The 12,436-nt window shown below is 45.6% G+C and overlaps 1 protein-coding gene and 1 long non-coding RNA gene across 14 annotated transcripts in view; one reads left to right on the top strand and one right to left on the bottom strand.

Annotated features, from left to right (window-relative positions):
• nckap5l (NCK-associated protein 5-like) overlaps positions 1-12,436 on the top strand; it is an 837,372-nt gene that overhangs the window by 565,877 nt on the left and 259,059 nt on the right. The gene's annotated exons all lie outside the window — the stretch shown is intronic.
• The window catches only part of LOC119962061, a 45,318-nt gene continuing 35,990 nt past the window's right edge, over positions 3,109-12,436 (bottom strand). The window contains exon 2 of the long non-coding RNA XR_005459793.1: positions 3,109-3,646. This is a non-coding gene — a long non-coding RNA (uncharacterized LOC119962061). The remainder of the gene's footprint in view (positions 3,647-12,436) is intronic.

The following is a 12,436-nucleotide window of genomic DNA, read 5'->3' as shown; positions in this document are numbered from 1 at the left end:
CGGTAGAGCGGGAGCCACTCCAACGCGGGCCTAGCCCCTAGAGGTGCTCGCCACTCCAGTATGCCGGGACCCCCCGGCCCGCCAGGTAGGGGAGAATCCCGGCCCTTGTCTCGCTTTCTGGATTTTTTCTTTCCAAGTTAGCTTTTTAAGAAAAGCACAGAGAAAAATGCCCATGTCCTGCCTGCTACCTGTATATGAAGATATGAAAATGAGGCCAAGGTAAAAACCTGAAGACCACTAAGCCTGCACCATTGAATCAATGGTTTGGCGGCACATAATTTTCCTGACGGCAACCATGTTCTTGCCTTGCAGAACCAAAGAACAGGGCGATGCACGTTGAGTGTGTTAAAGTTGGAAAGGGAAAGGATTTCTTTGAGCAGCCCTCTCTAATTGCACCAGGGTTTAAAGGACATAGTTACCTCTAAATATGACAATCATGAAGATAGATTGAGTTATTATTATTTCAGGAGAATTGAATTACTCGCTTAGAAGTAGGTTCTCTTGGGATAAACTGGAGAAAACCAATAACTTGAGTGCACAGAAAGACACACCGATGTCATCCTGTGCCCACAATTCCAGTTAATTTTAGTGTTTGTGTATTTTGTTTGTTATTTTATCATTGTCAAGAAAGTAATAGATTTGTTTACAATTTCATCTTTGCACATTACTTTATGGATTGTAAATCAGTGCACATCAAATCTCATAAGTAAACTAAGCTGGTTTGCAACACAGCATGAGCTGCACAAGAAAAAATATATATATTTGGGCAGGTGTTTCCTGGGTCTCACTGACGGGTTATTGCAGCAAAACCTATGCTGGTGATTGTGCCGATTCTGCCAATGAGAAGTTAAGTCTAAGTTTTCTACAGAGTTAATTTATCTGGTGTAACATAAAATGAAAATGACACCAAAAGAACAATTCAGGCACCTCACTCTCGTGTATTGAGCTAAACATTACAGGGAGGGGGAGTGAGCAGCTTACCAAGAACACCCCTCCCCCCGCCAGCCCACATCCTGGGGAAGCAAAGTCTGTGTGGAGAAGACCCGCTCCATGTCGACTCTCTGCAGCCATAACGCGCGGCAGGCAGGCTAAGCAGGGCCAGTGTGGGGTTTCTGAGCAACCAGTCCAATTGACTGGCAACTCCATCAGTCCTGGCTGCACCTAGAATGCATTAATAAGTGTTGCAGGGACTGCAAGAGGAAGAAGAAGAGGCCCATTGATTCCCAGAAACGAGTAAGACTGGCTCTTGGGCAGAGAGGATATTTGCATGTGGGGTGGATTTAAGGCTGCGAACAGGTACAAAGAAAGGAGAGGGTTCTATCTTAGGGAGTCTGCCCCCAATCCACAAAGGGCAGCCCCCAAAGATAGAACATCCCCTCCCCACCCACCCTTCCTTCCTGTCCTTTGAAGAAATTACTTTTCAAAATCGGGCTGCCTACGCCAAACGCTTTATGATGTGGACAGTGTATTATCAGGGTCAATTGGCTTGTTAACAAGCTTGCTCCCGCAAAACCCCTGGTTCCAGTCCTACTCAGGCCTGCTCCCACAACTTTTTTTGCATGATTGTATCAATGCTGTTTCATGCCCTCGTCTGGACCTGGAAAAATTGGATCACTTTTGCTTCCAGTTGCCATTCCTCTCTCACTTTCATGCCGTCCATGTCTGACACCTTCCTTTCTTGACCTCTCTGTCTCCATTTCTGGTGATAGACTGAGCGCCAATATTTATTACAAAGCACGGCACCTTCCCTTGCAATGGCAGAAGGTGCAAAACCTGCCCCTTTACCTCCTTCCTCATCACCAGTTAAAACCCCAAATACTCCTTTCAGGTTAAGCACCGTTTCACTTGCAATTTCTTCAATTTGGTTTATTGTATTTGCTGCCCTCAATGTGGTCTCTTGTACTTTGTGGAGACTAAATGGAGACTGGGTGAATGCTTTGCAGAGCGCCTTTGCTCAATCTGCAAGCATGATCGCAACCTTCCTGTCGTTTGCCATTTTAACTCAACACCTTGCTCTCATCCCCAACTCTCTGCCCTTGTCCCGCTGCAATGCTCCAGTTAAGCCTGGCACAAGCTGGAGGAGCAGCATCTCATCTTCCAGTAGGGGACGTTGCAGCCCTCGGGACTTAATGTTGTGTTTGGCAACGTTAGATTGTGACCCTTCTCCTCCATCTTAAACCCCCCCCCCCTCCACTTTTTTGGAAAATATTCTATGCATGTACTGTCCCAAGCAACCTCCTCCGAACCCCCCCCCCCCCACATTAAATTTGCTACTTTTTGTTGCAGTCTCTCAAAGCTCTAACACGTTTTCCCGCCCTTCAGTTCTCACAAAGGTTCAAAGAACTCAAAATGTTAACTTTTCTTTCTCTCCTAATAGACGCTGCCAAACTTTGAGTTTTTCCAGCATCCTCTGTTCTGATAACAAGCCTAATTAATCCCTGATTTTCTATTGAAATATGGTGGGCAGCCAGTTTTTGGCATTCATTCATCAGTATTATGGGGGTAAGCACAGGCATGAGTAGGGCAACGATCGGGTGGGAATCCGCCCTATTCTAACTGTAACACTGCCGCAAACACACCCAGCAGGGGCATGTAAAATGTAGCCCCTTATTTCTTTCCTCTTCTTTCTCCCTCATTATTCTGCATTATTGTTTAATCCCAAAAGCGAGTTAGTGAAGGATAAAACGAGAGCCAATCTTTGTACACTGATGTGTTAGGCAGGTTGGTTCGATGTGGACTGCATTTGATGCAGTGAGGTTAGAAACAGACCTCTAACACTGGAGAAGATCCAACACGATTTTATTCAACAATAGAACTAATATACATGTTCAGCTGTGGGTCGACACTATACTGAACTGACTGGAGACCTAGTACTAGCCTGACCAGACTTACTAGCTATCGCATGGTGTTTGTACTGGCTAGGTCATGGACTCTGACTGTCTCAGTGGCTGGGTCCAGAGAGAGCGGGAAACCTAGTGCCCTCTGGCTTTATAGTGGTAGTGTCCTGTCTGGTGATTGGCTGCACTGTGCTGTGTGCCTACTGGTCATCTTGTGTGTCAATCACTGCCTGTCTGTACTTCATTACATACATGAATGGATATTATGACACACTTCTGTCAGCATTTATTTACAAAGTTACTCCGTACAAGCATAGACTTCCTACCACAGCAACCACAGTTCTAGTCTGAGCCGATTTATCGGCCCACAAGTGATTCCCAATTTAATACATACTGACTGCATGCAGTTAATGGATTCCATTCTCCCGCTTGAAATATAAATGAGAGTTAATATGCACAACTACAATTTCAAAGCAAATTAAATAAAAAAACACCATGTTTTTACAAAGCATTACATTATGAAATGACCCTCCTCTAGGACCAGTAACAGTTTCTTTGTGCATGCATTTCATTTCATATTCTACTGTAAAATTAAAGGGTCCATTATCCTCCTCTGTCTCCATTGATGCTTGCACCTGTGATTTGGACCATTTCAAAATCTGGCAATCAGATTGAATCTTTTACTCTTAGTGTCTTTGTGCAATGTTTCAATTGTTCCATGTAGGCTGCAGTCAATGATTGTTTCCTTAGAATTAGGTAGCAGACGTCTGATCCATGATGCATTCTTACATTGAACGACCATCTGTTTTCTGAAATTTATCAAAATTAGTCCGTGACTCATAGACACTTAACAGATCATCATCCTTTAAAGTTTCATCTCATAGCTCTAGCTGAACATCTAAAACGTCTTTGTTACCCAACTTAGCGGCATCCACCTCACAAAGTACTTTTCTTCTGATTTTCCTTCTTGTAGGAAGTGACAAGCTGAGGCTAATACCTTTTTAGTAGGGACATAACCCGTTTCCACATGCCCACTTAATTTTTACATTGGCCGTAAGGTTCAGGGTCAGAGAACATTGGAGGGTAATTATACACCAATCATTTACACTTGCATTCTGCCATTTTCTACAATCAGCACAAGGATTTAAGTTTACTTCGTTTCCAACCGTCGGTCAACTATTCTCTGCTACCACATTATGGCGGGATTCTGTGATCCTGAGGCTAAGTGTTGACACCGCCGGAAACACAGCCTCAGGATCAGCAATTCTGGCCCCTAAAGGGGGCCAGCATGGTACTGGAGCAGACCATGCTGCTCCAGCTGCTAAGCCTGGTGTGAACTGAGCGCCGCGGGGTCCACGCATGCACAGTGGTGCTGGCGCCAATGCGCGTAAGCACAGTGGCTCCCTTAAACGTGCCGGCCCCGACGCAACATTGCGCAGGGCTGCACGGGCCGGTGCAGAAGAAAGGAGGCCCCCAGCCAGAGAGGCCGGCCCACCGATTGGTGGGCCCCGATCGCGGGCCAGGCAACATCGGAGGCCGCCATTGGGGCCGGACTCCCCTTCTCCCCCCCCCAAAGGCTGCTCCCGGACCCTTCAACGCCGAGGTCCCGCTGGCTGAGAGCAGGTGTGAATGGTGCCGGCGGTTTTTCTACGACGGCTGCTCGGCCCATCCCAGGCCGAGAATCAACAGGGGGTCGCATAGAGCGGCCCCTGACCGGCGTCACGCAAACCATGGCGGTGCCAATGGCGCCAATTCTCCACTGTGCGGAGAATCGCGTCGGGGCGGCATGGTGCGATTCGCGCCGGTCGTGGGGATTCTCCGGTCCGGCCCCGGTCTGAGAGAATCCCGCCCATGATTCTAGAAAGCTAGTTGGCAAAGGATTAAACTAGAGCCAAACTTTATACCCTTTTATATGGATTTATTTACAGAGTCACACATCACAAGCACAAGATTTGCCCCGGGCATCACCAGACCTCTGCACGCCACTGCATATGAACCTTGTGTATCACCTTAAATTGTATAAATTTAAATGTCGGGGCCCCCAAATTCGCATTCTGCCCGAGACCATTCACTGGGATTATCTCACTTTTCCCAACGTTCAGTATACACCCAGAAAAGGCCCCAAACGTTTCCAATAAGTCCTTAATTCTCCCCATACTTTCCAGTTCATTCACCACATACAACAGTAAATCATCAGTGTACAGAAACACCCTGCTCTCTACCCACCCTCACAATCCCCTGCCACTCATTTGAGGCTCGGAGCGCAATTGCCAAGGGTTCAATTGCCAATGCGAATAGCAATGGTGACAACGGGCATCCCTGCCTTGGCCCCCCATGCAGCCCAAAATACCCCAAATTTGTCTCTAATATTACTAGAGTGCTGCAGCCCCTTCACAAACCCTGTCTAATCCTCTGAGACCACATCCAGCACACACCCCTCTTAGCTCCTCAACAATAACTTAAACAATACTTTCACATCCGTGTTCAACAGCGAGATGGACCTATAAGACCCACACTCCATCTGGTCTGTTCTTTTTTGGAATCACAGAAATAGACATCTGCACCAGCGTATCCGGCAGCTGCCCCCACTGCACCGCCTCATTAACCAGACTCAAAAGGTGGGAGGCCAACTGTGCTGAGAACTGCTTCCAAAATTCTGCCGGAAAGCCGTTCATCCCCGGCACCTTCCCCAATTGTATCATACTAATACACTCCATTACCTCCTGCAAACCCAGTGGCTCCTCCAATGCCTTCTGGTTCCCCTCCTCCACTTCCATGACCTCCTACCCACCCAAACACTGGCCCAGAACTGCTTCGTCCCCTCCCTAGGCTTGGCTCTGTACAGCCCCCGATAAAAGGCCTCGAACATTTAATTTGCCACCCTCACCTGGTCATTGACACTCAGTTGGTGTTCCGCCAGGGTCACTCAGCACCTGGCCTCATTACAGCCTTGGTTTAAACATGGACAAAAGACCTGAATGCCAGATGTGATGTGAGACTGAATGCCCTCGACATCAAGGCAGCATTTGACCAAGTATGGCATCAAGGAGCCCCAGCTAAACTGGAGTCAATGGGAATCAGGGGGGAAACTCTCAGCTGGTTGGATTCATATCCAGCACAAAGGAAGATGGTTGTGGTGGTTGGGAGGTCAATCATCTCAGCTCCAGGACATCACTGTAGGAGTTCCTCAGAGTAGTGTCCTAAGCCCAACCACATTCAGCTGCTTCTTCATTGACCTCCCTTCCATCATAAGGTCAGAAGTGGGGATGTTCACTGATGATTGCACAATGTTGAGCACCATTCATGACTCTTCAGATAATAAAACAGTCTGTATCCAAATACAACAAGATCTGCACAATATCCAGGCTTGGGTTGTGTAGTAATCCACGGGGGGCAGGAGTTCCGTCACCACACCAATATTTATTTACAATAACGATATTACAGGAGCAGCTACAAACAGTGCTGCCAGCAGTCCAGTCAACTTAAGACTGCTCACAGAGCCTACACAGGTGCTTATATGGGCCCCCTCAATGAGCTATCATTGAGGGAGCTCATACTCCAATTGGCCAACCAATAAAGCCAATTGGAGTTCATTACAGGCTGACAAGTGGTAAGTTCATTCACAACACAAGTAGCAGGCATTGATCATCGCCAACAAGAGAGACACTAACCATCGCCCCTTAAAATTAAATGGAATTACTATTGGTGAATCCCCACTATCCTGGGGGTTACCATTGACCAGAAACTGAACTAGACTAGATATATAAATACTGTGACTAACAGAGTAGGTCAAAGACTAGGAATCCTGTGGTGAGTAATGCACCCCCTGACTCCCCAAATCCTGTTCACCATCTACAAGGCACAAGTCAGGAGTGTTGTGGAATAGTCTCCACTTGCTTGGATGAGTGCAGCTCCAACAACACTCGAAGTTCAATGTCATCCAGGACAGAGTGGCCCACTTGATTGCAAACCCTTCCAAAAACATTCAATCCCTCCACTACCGATGAACGGCGCAGCGGTATGCAGCATGTACAAGATGCACTGCAGGAACTCACCAAGGTTCCTTAGGCAGCAGCTTCCAAACCCACGACCACTACCATCTAGAAAGTCAAGAGCAGCAGATACCTGGGAACATCACCACTACGGCGTTCCCCTCCAAGCCACTCATCATCCTGACTTGGAAATATATCACCATTCCATCACTGTCATTTGGTCAAAATTCTGGAGATTTTCATTTCATTTCACTCTGTCCCTAACAGCTCTGTGAGTGTACCTATACCTCAGGAACTGCAGTGGTTTAAGAAGACAACTCATCAGCACCTTCTCAAGGGCAAGTGTGGATGGGCAATAAGTGCTGGTCTGGCCAGCAACACCCACATACTGTGAAGTTATTTTTTTTTAATGTAAAAATTAGGTGACTTCAACTATTGCTTCATCAAATGGTTGGAGGCAGGTCCATGCCAATCTGTTGTTTACGCATATACATGATACAGGAAGATCACCCAAAATAGTTTTGCACGAGGGTGTAGCTGCATAACTGAATGGCAGAGGGTTTTTGTGGATGTATCTTGGTTGCAGCATAAGTGACTGATGAAATTTCAGGCACAGCAACATTTTGGTATAATATTGGCATGAAATGGTTGCATACAAAACTCTTGGAGATAAAATTATGCCAAAGCTCATCCGGGAATCCACAACACTGAAACTGAAAACATTTCATCTTATGCTGGGAAACAGAGAGTGCTGTAAATATTACCCTACCTGGAATCATCGCGCTCCTGAAAGAGTTTGGGGTCTTCTCGGGCTACAAACTCAGCATGAGCAAAAGCGAGATCTTCCAGTACACCCACAAGGAGGGGGGCAGCACTAACGGGACTGCCGTTTAAACAAGCCCGACACAAATTCCGCTACCTGGGGATCCAAATAGCCCATGACTGGAAAGGGATCCACAAATGGAACCTCACCAGTCTGATGGAGGAAGTAAAAAAGGACCTGCAAAGATGGAACACACTCCCACTCTCCCTTGTGGGGAGAGTCCAGACGATCAAAATGAACGTACTGCCCAGGTACCTCTTCCTGCTTAGATCCATTCCGATCTACGTCCCCAAGGACTTTTTCAAAGCGCTGGACAAACTAATCATGGCATTCGTATGGGGGGTGGGGGGAGGGAAAGTGCTAGGATCCCAAAGAAGGTCCTACAAAAAACAAAATCCGGGGGGGGGCTAGCCCTCCCCTAGCCCTCCCAAACCTACAATTCTATCAGTGGGCGGCAACAGCCAAGCGAATAAGATGATGAATCAAGGAGCCAGAAGCCATGTGGGTGCGCGCGGAAGAGGCCTCCTGCACGGGACCTTCTGCACGGGACCTCCCTCCGGGCCCTCGCCACGGCAGCACTCCCATCCCCACCCACAGCCTTTTTCGAGGCAATGTCCAAAGTGGTGGGGATGAGGGTGGAGCCATGCCCGAAAGTGGTGGTCTTTGGGGTTTCGGACCAGCCAGATCTATTCCTGGGGAGGAGGGCGGACGCCTTTGCCTCCCTGATTGCCCGCCGTAGAATCCTGTTTGGCTGGCGGTCAGCAGCACCACCCAAAGCTGCAGACTGGCTGTCCAATCTCTCGGAATCTTTCCAAATGGAGAAAATCAAATTCGCCATCCAAGGGTCAGACGACGGCTTCCACAGAACGTGGGAGCCATTCACGCAATTGTTCTGGGACCTGTTTGTGGTCAACGAACAAGCGGAAAAATAGCCAGGTAGCCGAGAATCAGGGGAAAGTCGGCAAAGCATGAAAGGGAGGGATAGACCGGGAAGAATGGGGGGAGGAGGAACAGCTAAGCCTAAGAGGAAAGAAAGGCGAATCACAGGAGGGGGGAAGTGGCGGGGGGGGGGGGGGGGGGGGGTTGGGGAGGGAAGAGATGGGGGAACAAGAGAGGAGAACCGGGGAGGTGTGGGGGGGAGGCAGGGAAATGAGAGCCGGAAGGAAGGCACGGGATACAATAACGAACATAGCATCTCCAGGAGTAGGGAACGAGGAGAATAAAGACGAAAGACGGGAGGAATGGCAGAAGCAGAGGTGAGCGCAAGACAGCAGCGAGATCCGTCCAGGAGAAGCAAGCGACAACACCAACACCAAACCCATTTCGAGTATTGTCCATTGTAATTGTTTCTCCGGCACCCAAATGTATATTCACCTCCCCAGTCTCCACCCCCCCTCCCCCCCACCAACAGTCGCCCACTTATGTGTTGTAAATAATTTTGCCAGGTGTACAGAGTTGCTGTTGTTGAGCTGGTGCACAATACCCTACCAGTTATTCTATTTTATTTTTTATTGTTTTTTTTAATTATCTACTATTTTCTTTTCTTTGGTATGTTTGGGTGTGCCCTTCTATATATATGTCTGTTATCCTGTGTACATAATGGTAAATATACTTTGTTCAAAAACCCAATAAGAAACATTTTATTAAAAAAATATTACCCTACCTTATTTTTCATCTCCCAAACATACTGAACCCATCACCCTTCTTGTGTCAGCCGTTCCCCCCTTTGCCACTGACTATTCTGTTTGGAATCTGGCATTTTTAGCAATATAATTGATTCCTTTGTGTTTAAGTTATATCCAAGAACATAAGCAAGCACAAACATTTGAAACTCATAAATAATATCCTGACTTGACGTGGAAATCTGTAATCAGTGCAGTTCAACAGATATGCCCTCTAGTGGTCTGAAAAATAACTCTCTGCATATCCAGTCAATTATACAGCTTTGATGACGTAAATGCTTAGCATTTATTTAATGTCTCGCATTTCACCCGATTAACACATACAATACACACAATATTCATGATACAGTACAGTATCCTCAATTGAAATAAATATAACTATTAATGATGTTTCCACACGTTTTAATCCATGTGGGCCAATACATGGAGTGTTATGCTAAATTGCACTGGCCATTGTGAGCCTACTGATTTCCTGTTTAAACCTGAGTTGACCTCTTTTGTTCACGTGCATTGTGTTGCGTGTTTTTTTTATTAATATGGTAAATTTATACCTGAGGCAAAGCAAAAGATAACAACCCTACCAATGTGACAGAGTAATACCGATAGGAGGCTAGCAGAGTCCAGGTTCAATCTGCTGACACAGCCGCAGAAAATTATTTTCAAATTTCTTATTTGCTTGCTTGGTAAAAGGTTTCACTGATCGTAAACCAACAAAGTAATATTGAGTCACCATCTTCAGCTATAAAGAGACAAACACGCTCATGCCAACTTTTCATTTTACTATTGGAAGTGGCTAATGTGATGAGATGTTTCTTTACTCTTTAATTCAAGCATTTGAATGGTTCATGAAGCTTCCCATCTTCACTGATCATCAATTTGCTCATGATTTTAACTGATTTTATACTTTGTTTTTACTTCTGTTCAGGATTCCAATATGCTAACAAGCGACCTGATCGAGGTGTACAAGATTATGAGGGGCAGGGTGGGTAGGGAGCAGCTGTTCCCCTTAGTTGAAGGGTCCGTTATGAGGGGGCACAAGTTCAAGGTCGGGGCACGAGGTTTAGTGGGGACTTGAGGAGAAGCATTTTGACTAAGAGGGTGGTGACGGTCTGGAATGCACAGCCTGGGAGGGTGGTGGAGGCGGGTAGCCTCACATCCTATAAAAGTACCTGGATGAGCCCTTGGCATGTCTTAACATTTAAGGGTATGGCCAAGTGCTGGCAAATAGGATTACGTAGACAGGTCAGGTGTCTTTCATGCACAGGTGCAGACTCGACGGGATGAATGGCCTACTCCTATTCCTAAATTCCCATATTCCTATTCTGTTTATTTTGGTATTAAACAGAAGAATGCGAATTCTGTATGTGGCATGAGCATCTCATTCTGAAACATCTCAGGCTGTCAGGTTGACTTTATTCAGAATTGGAAATGACTGCAGTTCACCATTAATGAATATTCTGGAGAATTTTTGCAAACTTTATTGTCTGATAATGCATGTTTAGTCTTTGATTTTAACAGTCCTTCATCTGAAATCTTCAGCAAGAGAAAAATGACAAAAAAGCCCATTATAATTCTATTTGACTAAAGCCTGAAGATTTTTGTTTGAGGGCATATTTTTTTGTCATTTCATTAGTTAATGTTGCAGATTCAACACTTTTGACTGAATTAGTCCTTCTTTGCAGAATAGTGTTTCTTGTTGTTAATACTCTTCCTATCCTGCAGCTCTCTGATAGCATGTTCAGCATATCAAGTTTGATTAAAATTTGTTTTACAAAGGGAATTAAACTTTTACAAATGGAATTAAAAATACTCTCTGCCACTAGCCACATGTAGCTAATTGGCAATTAAGATATGGTTAATTACATTTTTGATTTGTAAATAAAAATTGAGGAATAGACACTGTTCATTCAGCATATGAACCTAGTTTTCATATTCACACAGTATATATACATACTTTTAAACTTTCATATGTTTATGATAAAATGGCAAGGTGAAAAAAGGTGAAAAATAGAGTGGCAGAGTGATTTTAGATCATTAGGTGGGCACTTCATTTCATTGGCTACTGCTTATTGGCTAAAATGGGGTGAAAATGATGGACCACAGAAGCAACATTATCGGCCAGCTCAACAAATGGAAAGAACTGTTGTGGACCAGCAGAAGAAACCTAGCCAAACAATAGTGAAAACCTGCATTGTGATACGTCATGGCAAAGGGCAGGAAACAAAGGAATATAGGGAAAGAAGTAGGCCATTCGGCCCCTCGAGCCTCCTCTTCCATTTAATTAGACTAGAGCTAATCTCAATGATATCTTCCTGCACTCTGCCCATGTCCCTTGATGCTGTTGGTGTACAGAAATCTATGAACCTCTGCTTTGAACATCCTCAATGACTGAAGCATCCAACAATTTCATGGATGGAGTGCAGTGGCTGATTTGTGTAAGGAAATCTTAAATTATATGATGGAATTTAACCCGGATAAATGCAAGGTGATGCATTTTGGCAGATCCAATTCAGGTGGGAGCTATAAAACAAATGGCAGAACCATCAGGAGCATAGAGACACAGAGAGATCTGAGCATGCAGGTCCACAGATCCTTAAAAGTGGCAGCACAGGTGGAAATGGTGGTAAAGAAAGCATATGGCATGCTTGCCTTCATAGGACGGGGTAACGAGTATAAAAGCTCGAAAATTATGTAACAATTGTATGGAACGTTGGTTAGGCCACATTTGGAATACTGTGTCCAATTCTGGTCACCACAAGACCAGAAGGACATGGAGGCTTTGGAGAGAGTACAGAAAAGGTTTACCAGAATGTCGCCTGGTATGGAGGGTATTAGCTATGAGGAGAGATTGAATAAACTGGGATTATTCTCCCTAGAGAGACGGAGGCCGAGGGGCGACCTGATAGAAATTTATAATAATCAGGGGTATAGATAGGGTGAACAGTTGGAGGCTTTTTCCCAGGGCAAAATTTCAAATTACAAGGGGGCACAAGTTCAAGGTGAGGGGGTACAGATTCAGTGAGATGTGTGGGGAAAGTTTTTTTACACAGAGGGTGGTGGTGGCCTGGAATACACTGCCAAGTGAGGTGGTTGTGGCAGATA

The sequence above is a fragment of the Scyliorhinus canicula genome, chromosome 2 (genome assembly GCF_902713615.1).
Source record: "Scyliorhinus canicula chromosome 2, sScyCan1.1, whole genome shotgun sequence".
Classification (NCBI taxonomy): Eukaryota; Metazoa; Chordata; class Chondrichthyes; order Carcharhiniformes; family Scyliorhinidae; genus Scyliorhinus; species Scyliorhinus canicula.
The sequence above is the reverse complement of the archived record's forward strand: the minus strand, read 5'-3'. Positions and strand labels throughout refer to the sequence as shown.